General features: G+C 48.7%; 8 non-coding genes across 8 annotated transcripts; all 8 read right to left on the minus strand.

Annotated features, from left to right (window-relative positions):
* Positions 1–1,469: 1,469 nt before the first annotated feature.
* On the minus strand, positions 1,470–1,542 carry TRNAR-ACG (transfer RNA arginine (anticodon ACG)). Its single transcript has one exon. It is a non-coding gene; the product is annotated as a tRNA-Arg (tRNA).
* A 312-nt stretch (positions 1,543–1,854) lies between these two features.
* Positions 1,855–1,927, minus strand: TRNAR-ACG (transfer RNA arginine (anticodon ACG)). Its single transcript has one exon. It is a non-coding gene; the product is annotated as a tRNA-Arg (tRNA).
* A 4,525-nt stretch (positions 1,928–6,452) lies between these two features.
* On the minus strand, positions 6,453–6,525 carry TRNAR-ACG (transfer RNA arginine (anticodon ACG)). Its single transcript has one exon. It is a non-coding gene; the product is annotated as a tRNA-Arg (tRNA).
* A 311-nt stretch (positions 6,526–6,836) lies between these two features.
* TRNAR-ACG (transfer RNA arginine (anticodon ACG)) lies at positions 6,837–6,909 on the minus strand. The gene has a single exon. It is a non-coding gene; the product is annotated as a tRNA-Arg (tRNA).
* A 4,526-nt stretch (positions 6,910–11,435) lies between these two features.
* Positions 11,436–11,508, minus strand: TRNAR-ACG (transfer RNA arginine (anticodon ACG)). Its single transcript has one exon. It is a non-coding gene; the product is annotated as a tRNA-Arg (tRNA).
* A 312-nt stretch (positions 11,509–11,820) lies between these two features.
* Positions 11,821–11,893, minus strand: TRNAR-ACG (transfer RNA arginine (anticodon ACG)). Its single transcript has one exon. It is a non-coding gene; the product is annotated as a tRNA-Arg (tRNA).
* A 4,526-nt stretch (positions 11,894–16,419) lies between these two features.
* Positions 16,420–16,492, minus strand: TRNAR-ACG (transfer RNA arginine (anticodon ACG)). The gene has a single exon. It is a non-coding gene; the product is annotated as a tRNA-Arg (tRNA).
* Positions 16,493–16,803: 311 nt separating this feature from the next.
* Positions 16,804–16,876, minus strand: TRNAR-ACG (transfer RNA arginine (anticodon ACG)). Its single transcript has one exon. It is a non-coding gene; the product is annotated as a tRNA-Arg (tRNA).
* Between the last annotated feature and the right edge of the window lie 3,254 nt (positions 16,877–20,130).

A 20,130-nucleotide genomic window follows, 5' to 3' on the forward strand; every position in this document is an offset into this window, starting at 1 on the left:
GAAAAGGAGAGTGTGGAGTCGAAGATGACCCCAAGGTTCTTAGCCTCAAAGGTGGGAGCAGGAAGAGGGCCAAGGGAGGCCGGCCAGAGAGTGGCAGGAAAGGAGGGTGCAGGTGTGCCGATGAGGAGAATCTCTGCCTAAATGGGATTAAGGCAGAGATCATTGGCGGCAGACCAGTCCTGGATGGCAGACAGACGGTCAGAGATGAGGGAGGGAAGCCTGAAAACAAGCAGAGTGTCATCCGCATAGCACTGAAAGTTGAAGCAGAGAGCTGCAATGCGGTGGGCAATGGGTGCCAGGTATTGGTTGAACAGCCAGGGAGAGAGGTTAGACCCGTGGGGAACACCACAAGTAGAGAATGAGATGGCGAAAAGGAAGGACCCAAGTTGGACCTGGGAGGGCCGATCAGAGTGGAAAGAGGTCATCCAGGCCAGGGCCTGATCAGTGATACCCGGCTTATCACGGAGACAGTTGAGCAGGATAGCATGGTTGACCGTGTCAAAGGCAGAAGAGAAATCGAGTAGGATGAGGACCCAAAAGGGATGTTAGAGTCATGGTTGGACAGCAGGTCTTCACAGGTGTTCAGGAGAGCAGTTTCCATGCTTCTGACAGCTCTGAAGCCAGGCTGATGGTCATGGAGACAACCAACAGAGTCGGTGTGAAGATTAAGCTGGGAGATGGTCAGCTTTTCCAAGAGTTTGCCCTGGAAAGGAGTGATAGAAACCTGCGAAGTTAGCCGGGCCGGAGGGGTCGGCTGTGGAATTTTTGAGAAGAGGGTGCACAAGAGAATGCTTCAGAGTGGAGGGGAAGATTCCACAGGTGATGGAATGGTTACAGAAGTCGGCCAGATTCAGAGCAAGGGTGTCAATGTGGTCCTTGATGGTTTTGGACGAACAGGGAAGAACCTGTTTTGACTGGAATCACACAATCTCCTGGGCTTGCGCCAATCTGGTTTCCAACCAAGCCACGGCACTGAATCGGCCTTACTGGACCTAAAGATTCAACAGGATGATATCAAAGATGCCAAGAAGCAAGCCCTCCTCTTGTTACTGGGCCTGTCTGCAGCCTTCGACCATGTATACATATTGAATAAATCAAAAAGGCAGCCTATGATCGAGCCAGCCAGGAGTCAACCTGGAATTAGTCAAATGTGTTATCCATTGCGCCACTGGACCGCTGCTACAGCGTGAGCAGGAGTCAGCACTTTTGTAACGAAATAGAAGTTTCCTGCTTGAGACACAGTGAGAAACGTACTTCTCATTTTTACAAGGAGAGGTAGAAAAAAACGCTACAAGCCCACAATGAGCAGGTGAGCGAGCGTGTGCCATCATGAGAAACTTAGTTCTCATTTTTCCCAGAGGAGAGGTAGAAAAAACGCACTAACTACGAACAAACAATGTGCTTTTGTGTGCCATGCGTGACAAGGCTCATTTTTAAATACTTTCTAGAACAAAAAGGCAGCATGCGAACGAGCCAGCCAGGAGTCGAACCTGGAATCTTCTGCTCCGTAGGCAGACGCGTTATCCATTGCGCCACTGGCCCTCTGCTGCAGTGACTCTTGGAATCAGCACTTTTGTTACGACGCAGAGGCTCATCATGCGGATTGAGCCATCATGAGCAACTTAGTTCTCATTTTTATAAGGAGAGGTGGTTGAAAACACGCCTACGAACTGACAATGAGCAGGCGTGTGCCATGTGTTAGAGACATCATGAGAAATAAGGTAGTTCCCATTTTTTCTCCCGAGTAGAGGTAGAAACACGCTGCAACAGTGACTACAAACACACAATGAGCTTTCGAGTGCCTTGCGTGAGAAGGCTCATTTTTAAATACAGAACAAAAAGGCAGCATTTGAACGAGCCAGCCAGGAGTCGAACCTGGAATCTTCTGCTCCGTAGGCAGACGCGTTATCCATTGCGCCACTGGCCCGCTGCTGCACTGTGTGCTGCATTCAGCACTTTTGTTACGAACCAGAGGCTCAGGTCGGGCTGCCTGAGACATCACGAGAAACTTTGTTCTCATTTTTACAGCGAGAGGTAGGAAAAACGCTACCAACACACAATAAGCAGGCGTGTGACATGTGTTAAAGAAGGCTCATTTTTAAATACTTTATTGAAAACAATACATACAAACATCTGACAAAGAACGCATTTGGCATCAGATACTGCCCGGATTGCAACTCTCTGCCCGTATTTTCTGGCGAGTTTTACGGACCAAGCATCTCATTTATTGTACGATAGCACTCACATTTTCATGCGCAAATAACAGATTTAGACTGTTTTCACTTTTTAGTATTGTACCATTTTATGTGCTCGGTGCTCTCCAGTGTTAAATCCGCGGGAGAGGATGATCTGTACCCAGATCAACCCCAAAAGTGCCATACAGATATGAAACAGATAAGGCCTGAGTGATAGGCGTGCAAAGGAGTACTCGACGTGCATGCCACAGAAACGCGAAACATGCAACAAGTGAGAGACATAAAATGGGGTTTTTCACTTTAAGAAATAACATATAATATATTGAATACAATTTTTTGTTTACTTCTTAAAAGGTGTTTTATTGAGCTGTAGCCTTCCTCTTAGAGAGCAGGACTAAGAAGCCCGGCTGGAGCATTTCAGCACATTTTTATTTCCTTTTGGCGATCGCTGTGTCAGGGTGTTGGGTTGGGGCTCCAAGATTGCCGAACACCAGGCGAGCAGTCTATCATGGGGAACAGTTTAGTATACAACACCGGTGCGATGAAGGCACATGGCCTACTGTGCATTTTAAGCACCACCTATAAGCCGAAACCGTTGCATTGAAGTACAGGTAGGAGGGAGATGACATGTGAAGAGGGACACATGACTTGTTTTTTTTTGGGTTATTTATTTGTTAAATATTGTTGGTTGTTTATCGTCTAATTGACTGCCTTGGGCCATGCTTACCTCTTTGGCCATTCCCACCCACTCCTTGCCCCTCCCACCCAAAACTCAACCCCTGGTATCTATGTTGTTTCTAAGCAGTCTGCTGTGAGTTAATGGCTTAATTGCCGCTGTAAATGGCTACCGGTATAATAACAAAAATCTTACCCAATTCTACCTGTCCTTAACTCACTACCCCACCCCCTCTATTCCCACCTCTCCCCTCTCACCCAATCTACCCTTATCCCCACCCTACTCTACCACCACTGACTATACCCCAAACCACTCTACACCTACCCCACTCTTCGCTACCCACAATATCCCACACCACTGTACACCTACCCTACCCACTGCCCCACCCCACTGTACCCCTATCCATCAAACCACTGTAGACTGGCAAGGTGACACGAGGTCCTTTGATCCCAATAGATTTCGCCCAGCCTTTCCATATCTTCAGATCACTACCGAGTTAAGGTACGTGTTTGTTGAGTCTTCAACTTACCCCAGACCTACGCTAGTTGTTCAAGATCAGACAGGCAGTCAAAGTGAACAGGCACGCCTTTGACAGTGTCTCTTCGGATGTAGGTAGATGCACAAAGTATTCTATTCTGAGGTCCATGCATTCTGCCATGTAAGCGCCAAACAGCCCTTTCACGGGAAGACCCTTCAAAAAGTAAAGACTCCGCTTTCTGTATGTTGGCATGTAGCACGTAGCCCATCTTGGCAGATAGCGTACATCACATTGCATCTAGTGGTGGCCCCATGTTGTGATTCTTCACTTGCCAAATCATAGCAGTGCTAAAAGGTCATGGCCAAGAGGCCTCAGCGGCAGGGGATCTGCGTCCAGTGCAAATTGGCACATGCCAAAACGTCCTGAACAATGGAGAAGGCAAAGAAGTTTCATTAGTGGTGTAATGGGAGGATAAATCGTGTTCCAGATGTTGGGGACATCCCTCAGACCTGTTAAGGGCCTCCATCACACCACTGAGGAATCATCCTTGTTTGTTACTGTTTGCAATGAATGATTGAAGGAGTTGCGTATCTTCAGATCTATAGATTCCTGCTATGATATGACATGATATTGTATTTGAATCGTACTCATACACGCGTGTTTCAGAGCGTGACGAGGCAAGGGAGGGGAAGAAGGGAGGACAAAACAGCGATCTTCTTAGGCCCAGTGACATTGAGAATGCTCAAGTGCAGGGGAGAGGGAGGGAGGAAAGTGCAAGGAGAGGGGCGAGGTGGAACGTGCCGAGGAAGGGATAAAAACAACAACAACTGGTAGCGCAGCCAGCAGGGTGGCAAGTGCGAGGTTTAAAGCGCAGACAAGGGGTGTCTGATAAGTGCAGGTAAGGGCACTGTAGGGTTACAGATACAGACCCAAGTGCAAGGATTGCGTGCAAGGGTTGCCAGGAGGCAGTGCAGGTGTGCGGCTGGGTGGGCAGGGACCTTGGCCCGAAATCAGAGGGTAGCCAGGTGCACGGAGCCGAAGCAGACAGATCAGCAGGGGAGCGGAAGAGCAAAGGCAGAAGCAAAGAGGAAGGTCTTGAGGTGCTTCCGGAACCAGAGATGGTTCTCCTCAAGTTTCAGTGTGGCAGGCAGGCTGTTCCAGAGGGAGGCCCCAGCTGAGGAAAGAGATCTACCCCCAACTCGTTGCTTGGAGAAGCGACCGGCCCTGAGGGAGTTGGAGGTGGAGGAGAAAAGAGCTCGAGTGGGAAGGTATTTACGGAGGGAGAGTTGAAGGTATTTTGGACCCAGGCCCCAGTAAGCCTTGTGGACAATGCAGAGGGACTTGAATTTAACCCTTGCAGCCACTGGGAGCAATGAAAAGATTTCAGGGCTGGAGAGATACGATCCCTGGGCTTCAGACCAAGGAAACGTCTTGCAGTCCTTTTCTAGATGAGTTGCAGAGGACAGAGAGAAGAAGCAGGCAGATTTAGAAAGAGGCTGTTGCAGTAGTCTAGCCTAGAGAGAATCAGAGCTCTAGATACAGTAAGCTTCTGGGGGAAGGAGAGGAAAGGAACAATACCTCTGCAAATGTACAGTTGGTAGTTTGACTTCTTAGAGATGTCAGAGATGTGAGAAGAAAAGGAGAGTGTGGAGTCGAAGATGACCCCAAGGTTCTTAGCCTCAAAGGTGGGAGCAGGAAGAGGGCCAAGGGAGGCCGGCCAGAGAGTGGCAGGAAAGGAGGGTGCAGGTGTGCCGATGAGGAGAATCTCTGCCTAAATGGGATTAAGGCAGAGATCATTGGCGGCAGACCAGTCCTGGATGGCAGACAGACGGTCAGAGATGAGGGAGGGAAGCCTGAAAACAAGCAGAGTGTCATCCGCATAGCACTGAAAGTTGAAGCAGAGAGCTGCAATGCGGTGGGCAATGGGTGCCAGGTATTGGTTGAACAGCCAGGGAGAGAGGTTAGACCCGTGGGGAACACCACAAGTAGAGAATGAGATGGCGAAAAGGAAGGACCCAAGTTGGACCTGGGAGGGCCGATCAGAGTGGAAAGAGGTCATCCAGGCCAGGGCCTGATCAGTGATACCCGGCTTATCACGGAGACAGTTGAGCAGGATGGCATGGTTGACCGTGTCAAAGGCAGAAGAGAAATCGAGTAGGATGAGGACCCAAAAGGGATGTTAGAGTCATGGTTGGACAGCAGGTCTTCACAGGTGTTCAGGAGAGCAGTTTCCATGCTTCTGACAGCTCTGAAGCCAGGCTGATGGTCATGGAGACAACCAACAGAGTCGGTGTGAAGATTAAGCTGGAAGATGGTCAGCTTTTCCAAGAGTTTGCCCTGGAAAGGAGTGATAGAAACCTGCGAAGTTAGCCGGGCCGGAGGGGTCGGCTGTGGAATTTTTGAGAAGAGGGTGCACAAGAGAATGCTTCAGAGTGGAGGGGAAGATTCCACAGGTGATGGAATGGTTACAGAAGTCGGCCAGATTCAGAGCAAGGGTGTCAATGTGGTCCTTGATGGTTTTGGACGAACAGGGAAGAACCTGTTTTGACTGGAATCACACAATCTCCTGGGCTTGCGCCAATCTGGTTTCCAACCAAGCCACGGCACTGAATCGGCCTTACTGGACCTAAAGATTCAACAGGATGATATCAAAGATGCCAAGAAGCAAGCCCTCCTCTTGTTACTGGGCCTGTCTGCAGCCTTCGACCATGTATACATATTGAATAAATCAAAAAGGCAGCCTATGATCGAGCCAGCCAGGAGTCAACCTGGAATTAGTCAAATGTGTTATCCATTGCGCCACTGGACCGCTGCTACAGCGTGAGCAGGAGTCAGCACTTTTGTAACGAAACAGAAGTTTCCTGCTTGAGACACAGTGAGAAACGTACTTCTCATTTTTACAAGGAGAGGTAGAAAAAAACGCTACAAGCCCACAATGAGCAGGTGAGCGAGCGTGTGCCATCATGAGAAACTTAGTTCTCATTTTTCCCAGAGGAGAGGTAGAAAAAACGCACTAACTACGAACAAACAATGTGCTTTTGTGTGCCATGCGTGACAAGGCTCATTTTTAAATACTTTCTAGAACAAAAAGGCAGCATGCGAACGAGCCAGCCAGGAGTCGAACCTGGAATCTTCTGCTCCGTAGGCAGACGCGTTATCCATTGCGCCACTGGCCCTCTGTTGCAGTGACTCTTGGAATCAGCACTTTTGTTACGACGCAGATGCTCATCATGCGGATTGAGCCATCATGAGCAACTTAGTTCTCATTTTTATAAGGAGAGGTGGTTGAAAACACGCCTACGAACTGACAATGAGCAGGCGTGTGCCATATGTTAGAGAGATCATGAGAAATAACGTAGTTCCCATTTTTTCTCCCGAGTAGAGGTAGAAACACGCTGCAACACTGACTACAAACACACAATGAGCTTCGAGTGCCTTGCGTGAGAAGGCTCATTTTTAAATACAGAACAAAAAGGCAGCATTTGAACGAGCCAGCCAGGAGTCGAACCTGGAATCTTCTGCTCCGTAGGCAGACGCGTTATCCATTGCGCCACTGGCCCGCTGCTGCACTGTGAGCTGCATTCAGCACTTTTGTTACGAACCAGAGGCTCAGGTCGGGCTGCCTGAGACATCACGAGAAACTTTGTTCTCATTTTTACAGCGAGAGGTAGGAAAAACGCTACCAACACACAATAAGCAGGCGTGTGACATGTGTTAAAGAAGGCTCATTTTTAAATACTTTATTGAAAACAATACATACAAACATCTGACAAAGAACGCATTTGGCATCAGATACTGCCCGGATTGCAACTCTCTGCACGTATTTTCTGGCGAGTTTTACGGACCAAGCATCTCATTTATTGTACTATAGCACTCACATTTTCATGCGCAAATAACAGATTTAGACTGTTTTCACTTTTTAGTATTGTACCATTTTATGTGCTCGGTGCTCTTCAGTGTTAAATCCGCGGGAGAGGATGATCTGTACCCAGATCAACCCCAAAAGTGCCATACAGATATGAAACAGATAAGGCCTGAGTGATAGGCGTGCCAAGGAGTACTCAACGTGCATGCCACAGAAACGCGAAACATGCAACAAGTGAGAGACATAAAATGGGGTTTTTCACTTTAAGAAAATAACATATAATATATTGAATACAATTTTTTGTTTACTTCTTAAAAGGTGTTTTATTGAGCTGTAGCCTTCCTCTTAGAGAGCAGGACTAAGAAGCCCGGCTGGAGCATTTCAGCACATTTTTATTTCCTTTTGGCGATCGCTGTGTCAGGGTGTTGGGATGGGGCTCCAAGATTGCCGAACACCAGGCGAGCAGTCTATCATGGGGAACAGTTTAGTATACAACACCGGTGCGATGAAGGCACATGGCCTACTCTGCATTTTAAGCACCACCTATAAGCCGAAACCGTTGCATTGAAGTACAGGTAGGAGGGAGATGACATGTGAAGAGGGACACACGACTTGTTTTTTTTTGGGTTATTTATTTGTTAAATATTGTTGGTTGTTTATCGTCTAATTGACTGCCTTGGGCCATGCTTACCTCTTTGGCCATTCCCACCCACTCCTTGCCCCTCCCACCCAAAACTCAACCCCTGGTATCTATGTTGTTTCTAAGCAGTCTGCTGTGAGTTAATGGCTTAATTGCCGCTGTAAATGGCTACCGGTATAATAACAAAAATCTTACCCAATTCTACCTGTCCTTAACTCACTACCCCACCCCCTCTATTCCCACCTCTCCCCTCTCACCCAATCTACCCTTATCCCCACCCTACTCTACCACCACTGACTATACCCCAAACCACTCTACACCTACCCCACTCTTCGCTACCCACAATATCCCACACCACTGTACACCTACCCTACCCACTGCCCCACCCCACTGTACCCCTATCCATCAAACCACTGTAGACTGGCAAGGTGACACGAGGTCCTTTGATCCCAATAGATTTCGCCCAGCCTTTCCATATCTTCAGATCACTACCGAGTTAAGGTACGTGTTTGTTGAGTCTTAAACTTACCCCAGACCTACGCTAGTTGTTCAAGATCAGACAGGCAGTCAAAGTGAACAGGCACGCCTTTGACAGTGTCTCTTCGGATGTAGGTAGATGCACAAAGTATTCTATTCTGAGGTCCATGCATTCTGCCATGTAAGCGCCAAACAGCCCTTTCACGGGAAGACCCTTCAAAAAGTAAAGACTCCGCTTTCTGTATGTTGGCATGTAGCACGTAGCCCATCTTGGCAGATAGCGTACATCACATTGCATCTAGTGGTGGCCCCATGTTGTGATTCTTCACTTGCCAAATCATAGCAGTGCTAAAAGGTCATGGCCAAGAGGCCTCAGCGGCAGGGGATCTGCGTCCAGTGCAAATTGGCACATGCCAAAACGTCCTGAACAATGGAGAAGGCAAAGAAGTTTCATTAGTGGTGTAATGGGAGGATAAATCGTGTTCCAGATGTTGGGGACATCCCTCAGACCTGTTAAGGGCCTCCATCACACCACTGAGGAATCATCCTTGTTTGTTACTGTTTGCAATGAATGATTGAAGGAGTTGCGTATCTTCAGATCTATAGATTCCTGCTATGATATGACATGATATTGTATTTGAATCGTACTCATACACGCGTGTTTCAGAGCGTGACGAGGCAAGGGAGGGGAAGAAGGGAGGACAAAACAGCGATCTTCCTAGGCCCAGTGACATTGAGAATGCTCAAGTGCAGGGGAGAGGGAGGGAGGAAAGTGCAAGGAGAGGGGCGAGGTGGAACGTGCCGAGGAAGGGATAAAAACAACAACAACTGGTAGCGCAGCCAGCAGGGTGGCAAGTGCGAGGTTTAAAGCGCAGACAAGGGGTGTCTGATAAGTGCAGGTAAGGGCACTGTAGGGTTACAGATACAGACCCAAGTGCAAGGATTGCGTGCAAGGGTTGCCAGGAGGCAGTGCAGGTGTGCGGCTGGGTGGGCAGGGACCTTGGCCCGAAATCAGAGGGTAGCCAGGTGCACGGAGCCGAAGCAGACAGATCAGCAGGGGAGCGGAAGAGCAAAGGCAGAAGCAAAGAGGAAGGTCTTGAGGTGCTTCCGGAACCAGAGATGGTTCTCCTCAAGTTTCAGTGTGGCAGGCAGGCTGTTCCAGAGGGAGGCCCCAGCTGAGGAAAGAGATCTACCCCCAACTCGTTGCTTGGAGAAGCGACCGGCCCTGAGGGAGTTGGAGGTGGAGGAGAAAAGAGCTCGAGTGGGAAGGTATTTACGGAGGGAGAGTTGAAGGTATTTTGGACCCAGGCCCCAGTAAGCCTTGTGGACAATGCAGAGGGACTTGAATTTAACCCTTGCAGCCACTGGGAGCAATGAAAAGATTTCAGGGCTGGAGAGATACGATCCCTGGGCTTCAGACCAAGGAAACGTCTTGCAGTCCTGTTCTGGATGAGTTGCAGAGGACAGAGAGAAGAAGCAGGCAGATTTAGAAAGAGGCTGTTGCAGTAGTCTAGCCTAGAGAGAATCAGAGCTCTAGATACAGTAAACTTCTGGGGGAAGGAGAGGAAAGGAACAATACCTCTGCAAATGTACAGTTGGTAGTTTGACTTCTTAGAGATGTCAGAGATGTGAGAAGAAAAGGAGAGTGTGGAGTCGAAGATGACCCCAAGGTTCTTAGCCTCAAAGGTGGGAGCAGGAAGAGGGCCAAGGGAGGCCGGCCAGAGAGTGGCAGGAAAGGAGGGTGCAGGTGTGCCGATGAGGAGAATCTCTGCCTAAATGGGATTAAGGCAGAGATCATTGGCGGCAGACCAGTCCTGGATGGCAGACAGACGGTCAGAGATGAGGGAGGGAAGCCTGAAAACAAGCAGAGTGTCATCCGCATAGCACTGAAAGTTGAAGCAGAGAGCTGCAATGCGGTGGGAAATGGGTGCCAGGTATTGGTTGAACAGCCAGGGAGAGAGGTTAGACCCGTGGGGAACACCACAAGTAGAGAATGAGATGGCGAAAAGGAAGGACCCAAGTTGGACCTGGGAGGGCCGATCAGAGTGGAAAGAGGTCATCCAGGCCAGGGCCTGATCAGTGATACCCGGCTTATCACGGAGACAGTTGAGCAGGATGGCATGGTTGACCGTGTCAAAGGCAGAAGAGAAATCGAGTAGGATGAGGACCCAAAAGGGATGTTAGAGTCATGGTTGGACAGCAGGTCTTCACAGGTGTTCAGGAGAGCAGTTTCCATGCTTCTGACAGCTCTGAAGCCAGGCTGATGGTCATGGAGACAACCAACAGAGTCGGTGTGAAGATTAAGCTGGGAGATGGTCAGCTTTTCCAAGAGTTTGCCCTGGAAAGGAGTGATAGAAACCTGCGAAGTTAGCCGGGCCGGAGGGGTCGGCTGTGGAATTTTTGAGAAGAGGGTGCACAAGAGAATGCTTCAGAGTGGAGGGGAAGATTCCACAGGTGATGGAATGGTTACAGAAGTCGGCCAGATTCAGAGCAAGGGTGTCAATGTGGTCCTTGATGGTTTTGGACGAACAGGGAAGAACCTGTTTTGACTGGAATCACACAATCTCCTGGGCTTGCGCCAATCTGGTTTCCAACCAAGCCACGGCACTGAATCGGCCTTACTGGACCTAAAGATTCAACAGGATGATATCAAAGATGCCAAGAAGCAAGCCCTCCTCTTGTTACTGGGCCTGTCTGCAGCCTTCGACCATGTATACATATTGAATAAATCAAAAAGGCAGCCTATGATCGAGCCAGCCAGGAGTCAACCTGGAATTAGTCAAATGTGTTATCCATTGCGCCACTGGACCGCTGCTACAGCGTGAGCAGGAGTCAGCACTTTTGTAACGAAACAGAAGTTTCCTGCTTGAGACACAGTGAGAAACGTACTTCTCATTTTTACAAGGAGAGGTAGAAAAAAACGCTACAAGCCCACAATGAGCAGGTGAGCGAGCGTGTGCCATCATGAGAAACTTAGTTCTCATTTTTCCCAGAGGAGAGGTAGAAAAAACGCACTAACTACGAACAAACAATGTGCTTTTGTGTGCCATGCGTGACAAGGCTCATTTTTAAATACTTTCTAGAACAAAAAGGCAGCATGCGAACGAGCCGGCCAGGAGTCGAACCTGGAATCTTCTGCTCCGTAGGCAGACGCGTTATCCATTGCGCCACTGGCCCTCTGCTGCAGTGACTCTTGGAATCAGCACTTTTGTTACGACGCAGAGGCTCATCATGCGGATTGAGCCATCATGAGCAACTTAGTTCTCATTTTTATAAGGAGAGGTGGTTGAAAACACGCCTACGAACTGACAATGAGCAGGCGTGTGCCATGTGTTAGAGACATCATGAGAAATAAGGTAGTTCCCATTTTTTCTCCCGAGTAGAGGTAGAAACACGCTGCAACAGTGACTACAAACACACAATGAGCTTTCGAGTGCCTTGCGTGAGAAGGCTCATTTTTAAATACAGAACAAAAAGGCAGCATTTGAACGAGCCAGCCAGGAGTCGAACCTGGAATCTTCTGCTCCGTAGGCAGACGCGTTATCCATTGCGCCACTGGCCCGCTGCTCCACTGTGAGCTGCATTCAGCACTTTTGTTACGAACCAGAGGCTCAGGTCGGGCTGCCTGAGACATCACGAGAAACTTTGTTCTCATTTTTACAGCGAGAGGTAGGAAAAACGCTACCAACACACAATAAGCAGGCGTGTGACATGTGTTAAAGAAGGCTCATTTTTAAATACTTTATTGAAAACAATACATACAAACATCTGACAAAGAACGCATTTGCCATCAGATACTGCCCGGATTGCAACTCTCTGCACGTATTTTCTGGCGAGTTTTACGGACCAAGCATCTCATTTATTGTACTATAGCACTCACATTTTCATGCGCAAATAACAGATTTAGACTGTTTTCACTTTTTAGTATTGTACCATTTTATGTGCTCGGTGCTCTTCAGTGTTAAATCCGCGGGAGAGGATGATCTGTACCCAGATCAACCCCAAAAGTGCCATACAGATATGAAACAGATAAGGCCTGAGTGATAGGCGTGCCAAGGAGTACTCGACGTGCATGCCACAGAAACGCGAAACATGCAACAAGTGAGAGACATAAAATGGGGTTTTTCACTTTAAGAAAATAACATATAATATATTGAATACAATTTTTTGTTTACTTCTTAAAAGGTGTTTTATTGAGCTGTAGCCTTCCTCTTAGAGAGCAGGACTAAGAAGCCCGGCTGGAGCATTTCAGCACATTTTTATTTCCTTTTGGCGATCGCTGTGTCAGGGTGTTGGGTTGGGGCTCCAAGATTGCCGAACACCAGGCGAGCAGTCTATCATGGGGAACAGTTTAGTATACAACACCGGTGCGATGAAGGCACATGGCCTACTGTGCATTTTAAGCACCACCTATAAGCCGAAACCGTTGCATTGAAGTACAGGTAGGAGGGAGATGACATGTGAAGAGGGACACACGACTTGGTTTTTTTTGGGTTATTTATTTGTTAAATATTGTTGGTTGTTTATCGTCTAATTGACTGCCTTGGGCCATGCTTACCTCTTTGGCCATTCCCACCCACTCCTTGCCCCTCCCACCCAAAACTCAACCCCTGGTATCTATGTTGTTTCTAAGCAGTCTGCTGTGAGTTAATGGCTTAATTGCCGCTGTAAATGGCTACCGGTATAATAACAAAAATCTTACCCAATTCTACCTGTCCTTAACTCACTACCCCACCCCCTCTATTCCCACCTCTCCCCTCTCACCCAATCTACCCTTATCCCCACCCTACTCTACCACCACTGACTATACCCCAAACCACTCTACACCTACCCCACTCTTCGCTACCCACAATATCCCACACCACTGTAGACCTACCCTACCCACTGCCCCACCCCACTGTACCCCTATCCATCAAACCACTGTAGACTGGCAAGGTGACACGAGGTCCTTTGATCCCAATAGATTTCGCCCAGCCTTTCCATATCTTCAGATCACTACCGAGTTAAGGTACGTGTTTGTTGAGTCTTCAACTTACCCCAGACCTACGCTAGTTGTTCAAGATCAGACAGGCAGTCAAAGTGAACAGGCACACCTTTGACAGTGTCTCTTCGGATGTAGGTAGATGCACAAAGTATTCTATTCTGAGGTCCATGCATTCTGCCATGTAAGCGCCAAACAGCCCTTTCACGGGAAGACCCTTCAAAAAGTAAAGACTCCGCTTTCTGTATGTTGGCATGTAGCACGTAGCCCATCTTGGCAGATAGCGTACATCACATTGCATCTAGTGGTGGCCCTATGTTGTGATTCTTCACTTGCCAAATCATAGCAGTGCTAAAAGGTCATGGCCAAGAGGCCTCAGCGGCAGGGGATCTGCGTCCAGTGCAAATTGGCACATGCCAAAACGTCCTGAACAATGGAGAAGGCAAAGAAGTTTCATTAGTGGTGTAATGGGAGGATAAATCGTGTTCCAGATGTTGGGGACATCCCTCAGACCTGTTAAGGGCCTCCATCACACCACTGAGGAATTATCCTTGTTTGTTACTGTTTGCAATGAATGATTGAAGGAGTTGCGTATCTTCAGATCTATAGATTCCTGCTATGATATGACATGATATTGTATTTGAATCGTACTCATACACGCGTGTTTCAGAGCGTGACGAGGCAAGGGAGGGGAAGAAGGGAGGACAAAACAGCGATCTTCCTAGGCCCAGTGACATTGAGAATGCTCAAGTGCAGGGGAGAGGGAGGGAGGAAAGTGCAAGGAGAGGGGCGAGGTGGAACGTGCCTAGGAAGGGATAAAAACAACAACAACTGGTAGCGCAGCCAGCAGGGTGGCAAGTGCGAGGTTTAAAGCGCAGACAAGGGGTGTCTGATAAGTGCAGGTAAGGGCACTGTAGGGTTACAGATACAGACCCAAGTGCAAGGATTGCGTGCAAGGGTTGCCAGGAGGCAGTGCAGGTGTGCGGCTGGGTGGGCAGGGACCTTGGCCCGAAATCAGAGGGTAGCCAGGTGCACGGAGCTGAAGCAGACAGATCAGCAGGGGAGCGGAAGAGCAAAGGCAGAAGCAAAGAGGAAGGTCTTGAGGTTCTTCCGGAACCAGAGATGGTTCTCCTCAAGTTTCAGTGTGGCAGGCAGGCTGTTCCAGAGGGAGGCCCCAGCTGAGGAAAGAGATCTACCCCCAACCCGTTGCTTGGAGAAGCGACCGGCCCTGAGGGAGTTGGAGGTGGAGGAGAAAAGAGCTCGAGTGGGAAGGTATTTACGGAGGGAGAGTTGAAGGTATTTTGGACCCAGGCCCCAGTAAGCCTTGTGGACAATGCAGAGGGACTTGAATTTAACCCTTGCAGCCACTGGGAGCAATGAAAAGATTTCAGGGCTGGAGAGATACGATCCCTGGGCTTCAGACCAAGGAAACGTCTTGCAGTCCTGTTCTGGATGAGTTGCAGAGGACAGAGAGAAGAAGCAGGCAGATTTAGAAAGAGGCTGTTGCAGTAGTCTAGCCTAGAGAGAATCAGAGCTCTAGATACAGTAAGCTTCTGGGGGAAGGAGAGGAAAGGAACAATACCTCTGCAAATGTACAGTTGGTAGTTTGACTTCTTAGAGATGTCAGAGATGTGAGAAGAAAAGGAGAGTGTGGAGTCGAAGATGACCCCAAGGTTCTTAGCCTCAAAGGTGGGAGCAGGAAGAGGGCCAAGGGAGGCCGGCCAGAGAGTGGCAGGAAAGGAGGGTGCAGGTGTGCCGATGAGGAGAATCTCTGCCTAAATGGGATTAAGGCAGAGATCATTGGCGGCAGACCAGTCCTGGATGGCAGACAGACGGTCAGAGATGAGGGAGGGAAGCCTGAAAACAAGCAGAGTGTCATCCGCATAGCACTGAAAGTTGAAGCAGAGAGCTGCAATGCGGTGGGAAATGGGTGCCAGGTATTGGTTGAACAGCCAGGGAAAGAGGTTAGACCCGTGGGGAACACCACAAGTAGAGAATGAGATGGCGAAAAGGAAGGACCCAAGTTGGACCTGGGAGGGCCGATCAGAGTGGAAAGAGGTCATCCAGGCCAGGGCCTGATCAGTGATACCCGGCTTATCACGGAGACAGTTGAGCAGGATGGCATGGTTGACCGTGTCAAAGGCAGAAGAGAAATCGAGTAGGATGAGGACCCAAAAGGGATGTTAGAGTCATGGTTGGACAGCAGGTCTTCACAGGTGTTCAGGAGAGCAGTTTCCATGCTTCTGACAGCTCTGAAGCCAGGCTGATGGTCATGGAGACAACCAACAGAGTCGGTGTGAAGATTAAGCTGGGAGATGGTCAGCTTTTCCAAGAGTTTGCCCTGGAAAGGAGTGATAGAAACCTGCGAAGTTAGCCGGGCCGGAGGGGTCGGCTGTGGAATTTTTGAGAAGAGGGTGCACAAGAGAATGCTTCAGAGTGGAGGGGAAGATTCCACAGGTGATGGAATGGTTACAGAAGTCGGCCAGATTCAGAGCAAGGGTGTCAATGTGGTCCTTGATGGTTTTGGACGAACAGGGAAGAACCTGTTTTGACTGGAATCACACAATCTCCTGGGCTTGCGCCAATCTGGTTTCCAACCAAGCCACGGCACTGAATCGGCCTTACTGGACCTAAAGATTCAACAGGATGATATCAAAGATGCCAAGAAGCAAGCCCTCCTCTTGTTACTGGGCCTGTCTGCAGCCTTCGACCATGTATACATATTGAATAAATCAAAAAGGCAGCCTATGATCGAGCCAGCCAGGAGTCAACCTGGAATTAGTCAAATGTGTTATCCATTGCGCCACTGGACCGCTGCTACAGCGTGAGCAGGAGTCAGCACTTTTGTAACGAAACAGAAGTTTCCTGCTTGAGACACAGTGAGAAACGTACTTCTCATTTTTACAAGGAGAGGTAGAAAAAAACGCTACAAGCCCACAATGAGCAGGTGAGCGAGCGTGTGCCATCATGAGAAACTTAGTTCTCATTTTTCCCAGAGGAGAGGTAGAAAAAACGCACTAACTACGAACAAACAATGTGCTTTTGTGTGCCATGCGTGACAAGGCTCATTTTTAAATACTTTCTAGAACAAAAAGGCAGCATGCGAACGAGCCAGCCAGGAGTCGAACCTGGAATCTTCTGCTCCGTAGGCAGACGCGTTATCCATTGCGCCACTGGCCCTCTGCTGCAGTGACTCTTGGAATCAGCACTTTTGTTACGACGCAGATGCTCATCATGCGGATTGAGCCATCATGAGCAACTTAGTTCTCATTTTTATAAGGAGAGGTGGTTGAAAACACGCCTACGAACTGACAATGAGCAGGCGTGTGCCATGTGTTAGAGACATCATGAGAAATAACGTAGTTCCCATTTTTTCTCCCGAGTAGAGGTAGAAACACGCTGCAACAGTGACTACAAACACACAATGAGCTTCGAGTGCCTTGCGTGAGAAGGCTCATTTTTAAATACAGAACAAAAAGGCAGCATTTGAACGAGCCAGCCAGGAGTCGAACCTGGAATCTTCTGCTCCGTAGGCAGACGCGTTATCCATTGCGCCACTGGCCCGCTGCTGCACTGTGTGCTGCATTCAGCACTTTTGTTACGAACCAGAGGCTCAGGTCGGGCTGCCTGAGACATCACGAGAAACTTTGTTCTCATTTTTACAGCGAGAGGTAGGAAAAACGCTACCAACACACAATAAGCAGGCGTGTGACATGTGTTAAAGAAGGCTCATTTTTAAATACTTTATTGAAAACAATACATACAAACATCTGACAAAGAACGCATTTGGCATCAGATACTGCCCGGATTGCAACTCTCTGCAAGTATTTTCTGGCGAGTTTTACGGACCAAGCATCTCATTTATTGTACTATAGCACTCACATTTTCATGCGCAAATAACAGATTTAGACTGTTTTCACTTTTTAGTATTGTACCATTTTATGTGCTCGGTGCTCTTCAGTGTTAAATCCGCGGGAGAGGATGATCTGTACCCAGATCAACCCCAAAAGTGCCATACAGATATGAAACAGGTAAGGCCTGAGTGATAGGCGTGCCAAGGAGTACTCGACGTGCATGCTACAGAAACGCGAAACATGCAACAAGTGAGAGACATAAAATGGGGTTTTTCACTTTAAGAAATAACATATAATATATTGAATACAATTTTTTGTTTACTTCTTAAAAGGTGTTTTATTGAGCTGTAGCCTTCCTCTTAGAGAGCAGGACTAAGAAGCCCGGCTGGAGCATTTCAGCACATTTTTATTTCCTTTTGGCGATCGCTGTGTCAGGGTGTTGGGTTGGGGCTCCAAGATTGCCGAACACCAGGCGAGCAGTCTATCATGGGGAACAGTTTAGTATACAACACCGGTGCGATGAAGGCACATGGCCTACTGTGCATTTTAAGCACCACCTATAAGCCGAAACCGTTGCATTGAAGTACAGGTAGGAGGGAGATGACATGTGAAGAGGGACACACGACTTGTTTTTTTTTGGGTTATTTATTTGTTAAATATTGTTGGTTGTTTATCGTCTAATTGACTGCCTTGGGCCATGCTTACCTCTTTGGCCATTCCCACCCACTCCTTGCCCCTCCCACCCAAAACTCAACCCCTGGTATCTATGTTGTTTCTAAGCAGTCTGCTGTGAGTTAATGGCTTAATTGCCGCTGTAAATGGCTACCGGTATAATAACAAAAATCTTACCCAATTCTACCTGACCTTAACTCACTACCCCACCCCCTCTATTCCCACCTCTCCCCTCTCACCCAATCTACCCTTATCCCCACCCTACTCTACCACCACTGACTATACCCCAAACCACTCTACACCTACCCCACTCTTCGCTACCCACAATATCCCACACCACTGTACACCTACCCTACCCACTGCCCCACCCCACTGTACCCCTATCCATCAAACCACTGTAGACTGGCAAGGTGACACGAGGTCCTTTGATCCCAATAGATTTCGCCCAGCCTTTCCATATCTTCATATCACTACCGAGTTAAGGTACGTGTTTGTTGAGTCTTCAACTTACCCCAGACCTACGCTAGTTGTTCAAGATCAGACAGGCAGTCAAAGTGAACAGGCACGCCTTTGACAGTGTCTCTTCGGATGTAGGTAGATGCACAAAGTATTCTATTCTGAGGTCCATGCATTCTGCCATGTAAGCGCCAAACAGCCCTTTCACAGGAAGACCCTTCAAAAAGTAAAGACTCCGCTTTCTGTATGTTGGCATGTAGCACGTAGCCCATCTTGGCAGATAGCGTACATCACATTGCATCTAGTGGTGGCCCTATGTTGTGATTCTTCACTTGCCAAATCATAGCAGTGCTAAAAGGTCATGGCCAAGAGGCCTCAGCGGCAGGGGATCTGCGTCCAGTGCAAATTGGCACATGCCAAAACGTCCTGAACAATGGAGAAGGCAAAGAAGTTTCATTAGTGGTGTAATGGGAGGATAAATCGTGTTCCAGATGTTGGGGACATCCCTCAGACCTGTTAAGGGCCTCCATCACACCACTGAGGAATTATCCTTGTTTGTTACTGTTTGCAATGAATGATTGAAGGAGTTGCGTATCTTCAGATCTATAGATTCCTGCTATGATATGACATGATATTGTATTTGAATCGTACTCATACACGCGTGTTTCAGAGCGTGACGAGGCAAGGGAGGGGAAGAAGGGAGGACAAAACAGCGATCTTCCTAGGCCCAGTGACATTGAGAATGCTCAAGTGCAGGGGAGAGGGAGGGAGGAAAGTGCAAGGAGAGGGGCGAGGTGGAACGTGCCTAGAAAGGGATAAAAACAACAACAACTGGTAGCGCAGCCAGCAGGGTGGCAAGTGCGAGGTTTAAAGCGCAGACAAGGGGTGTCTGATAAGTGCAGGTAAGGGCACTGTAGGGTTACAGATACAGACCCAAGTGCAAGGATTGCGTGCAAGGGTTGCCAGGAGGCAGTGCAGGTGTGCGGCTGGGTGGGCAGGGACCTTGGCCCGAAATCAGAGGGTAGCCAGGTGCACGGAGCCGAAGCAGACAGATCAGCAGGGGAGCGGAAGAGCAAAGGCAGAAGCAAAGAGGAAGGTCTTGAGGTGCTTCCGGAACCAGAGATGGTTCTCCTCAAGTTTCAGTGTGGCAGGCAGGCTGTTCCAGAGGGAGGCCCCAGCTGAGGAAAGAGATCTACCCCCAACTCGTTGCTTGGAGAAGCGACCGGCCCTGAGGGAGTTGGAGGTGGAGGAGAAAAGAGCTCGAGTGGGAAGGTATTTACGGAGGGAGAGTTGAAGGTATTTTGGACCCAGGCCCCAGTAAGCCTTGTGGACAATGCAGAGGGACTTGAATTTAACCCTTGCAGCCACTGGGAGCAATGAAAAGATTTCAGGGCTGGAGAGATACGATCCCTGGGCTTCAGACCAAGGAAACGTCTTGCAGTCCTGTTCTGGATGAGTTGCAGAGGACAGAGAGAAGAAGCAGGCAGATTTAGAAAGAGGCTGTTGCAGTAGTCTAGCCTAGAGAGAATCAGAGCTCTAGATACAGTAAGCTTCTGGGGGAAGGAGAGGAAAGGAACAATACCTCTGCAAATGTACAGTTGGTAGTTTGACTTCTTAGAGATGTCAGAGATGTGAGAAGAAAAGGAGAGTGTGGAGTCGAAGATGACCCCAAGGTTCTTAGCCTCAAAGGTGGGAGCAGGAAGAGGGCCAAGGGAGGCCGGCCAGAGAGTGGCAGGAAAGGAGGGTGCAGGTGTGCCGATGAGGAGAATCTCTGCCTAAATGGGATTAAGGCAGAGATCATTAGCGGCAGACCAGTCCTGGATGGCAGACAGACGG

This window comes from Ambystoma mexicanum, chromosome 13 (genome assembly GCF_040938575.1).
Source record: "Ambystoma mexicanum isolate Mex_15411 chromosome 13, UKY_AmexF1_1, whole genome shotgun sequence".
In the NCBI taxonomy this organism is placed as follows: domain Eukaryota; kingdom Metazoa; phylum Chordata; class Amphibia; order Caudata; family Ambystomatidae; genus Ambystoma; species Ambystoma mexicanum.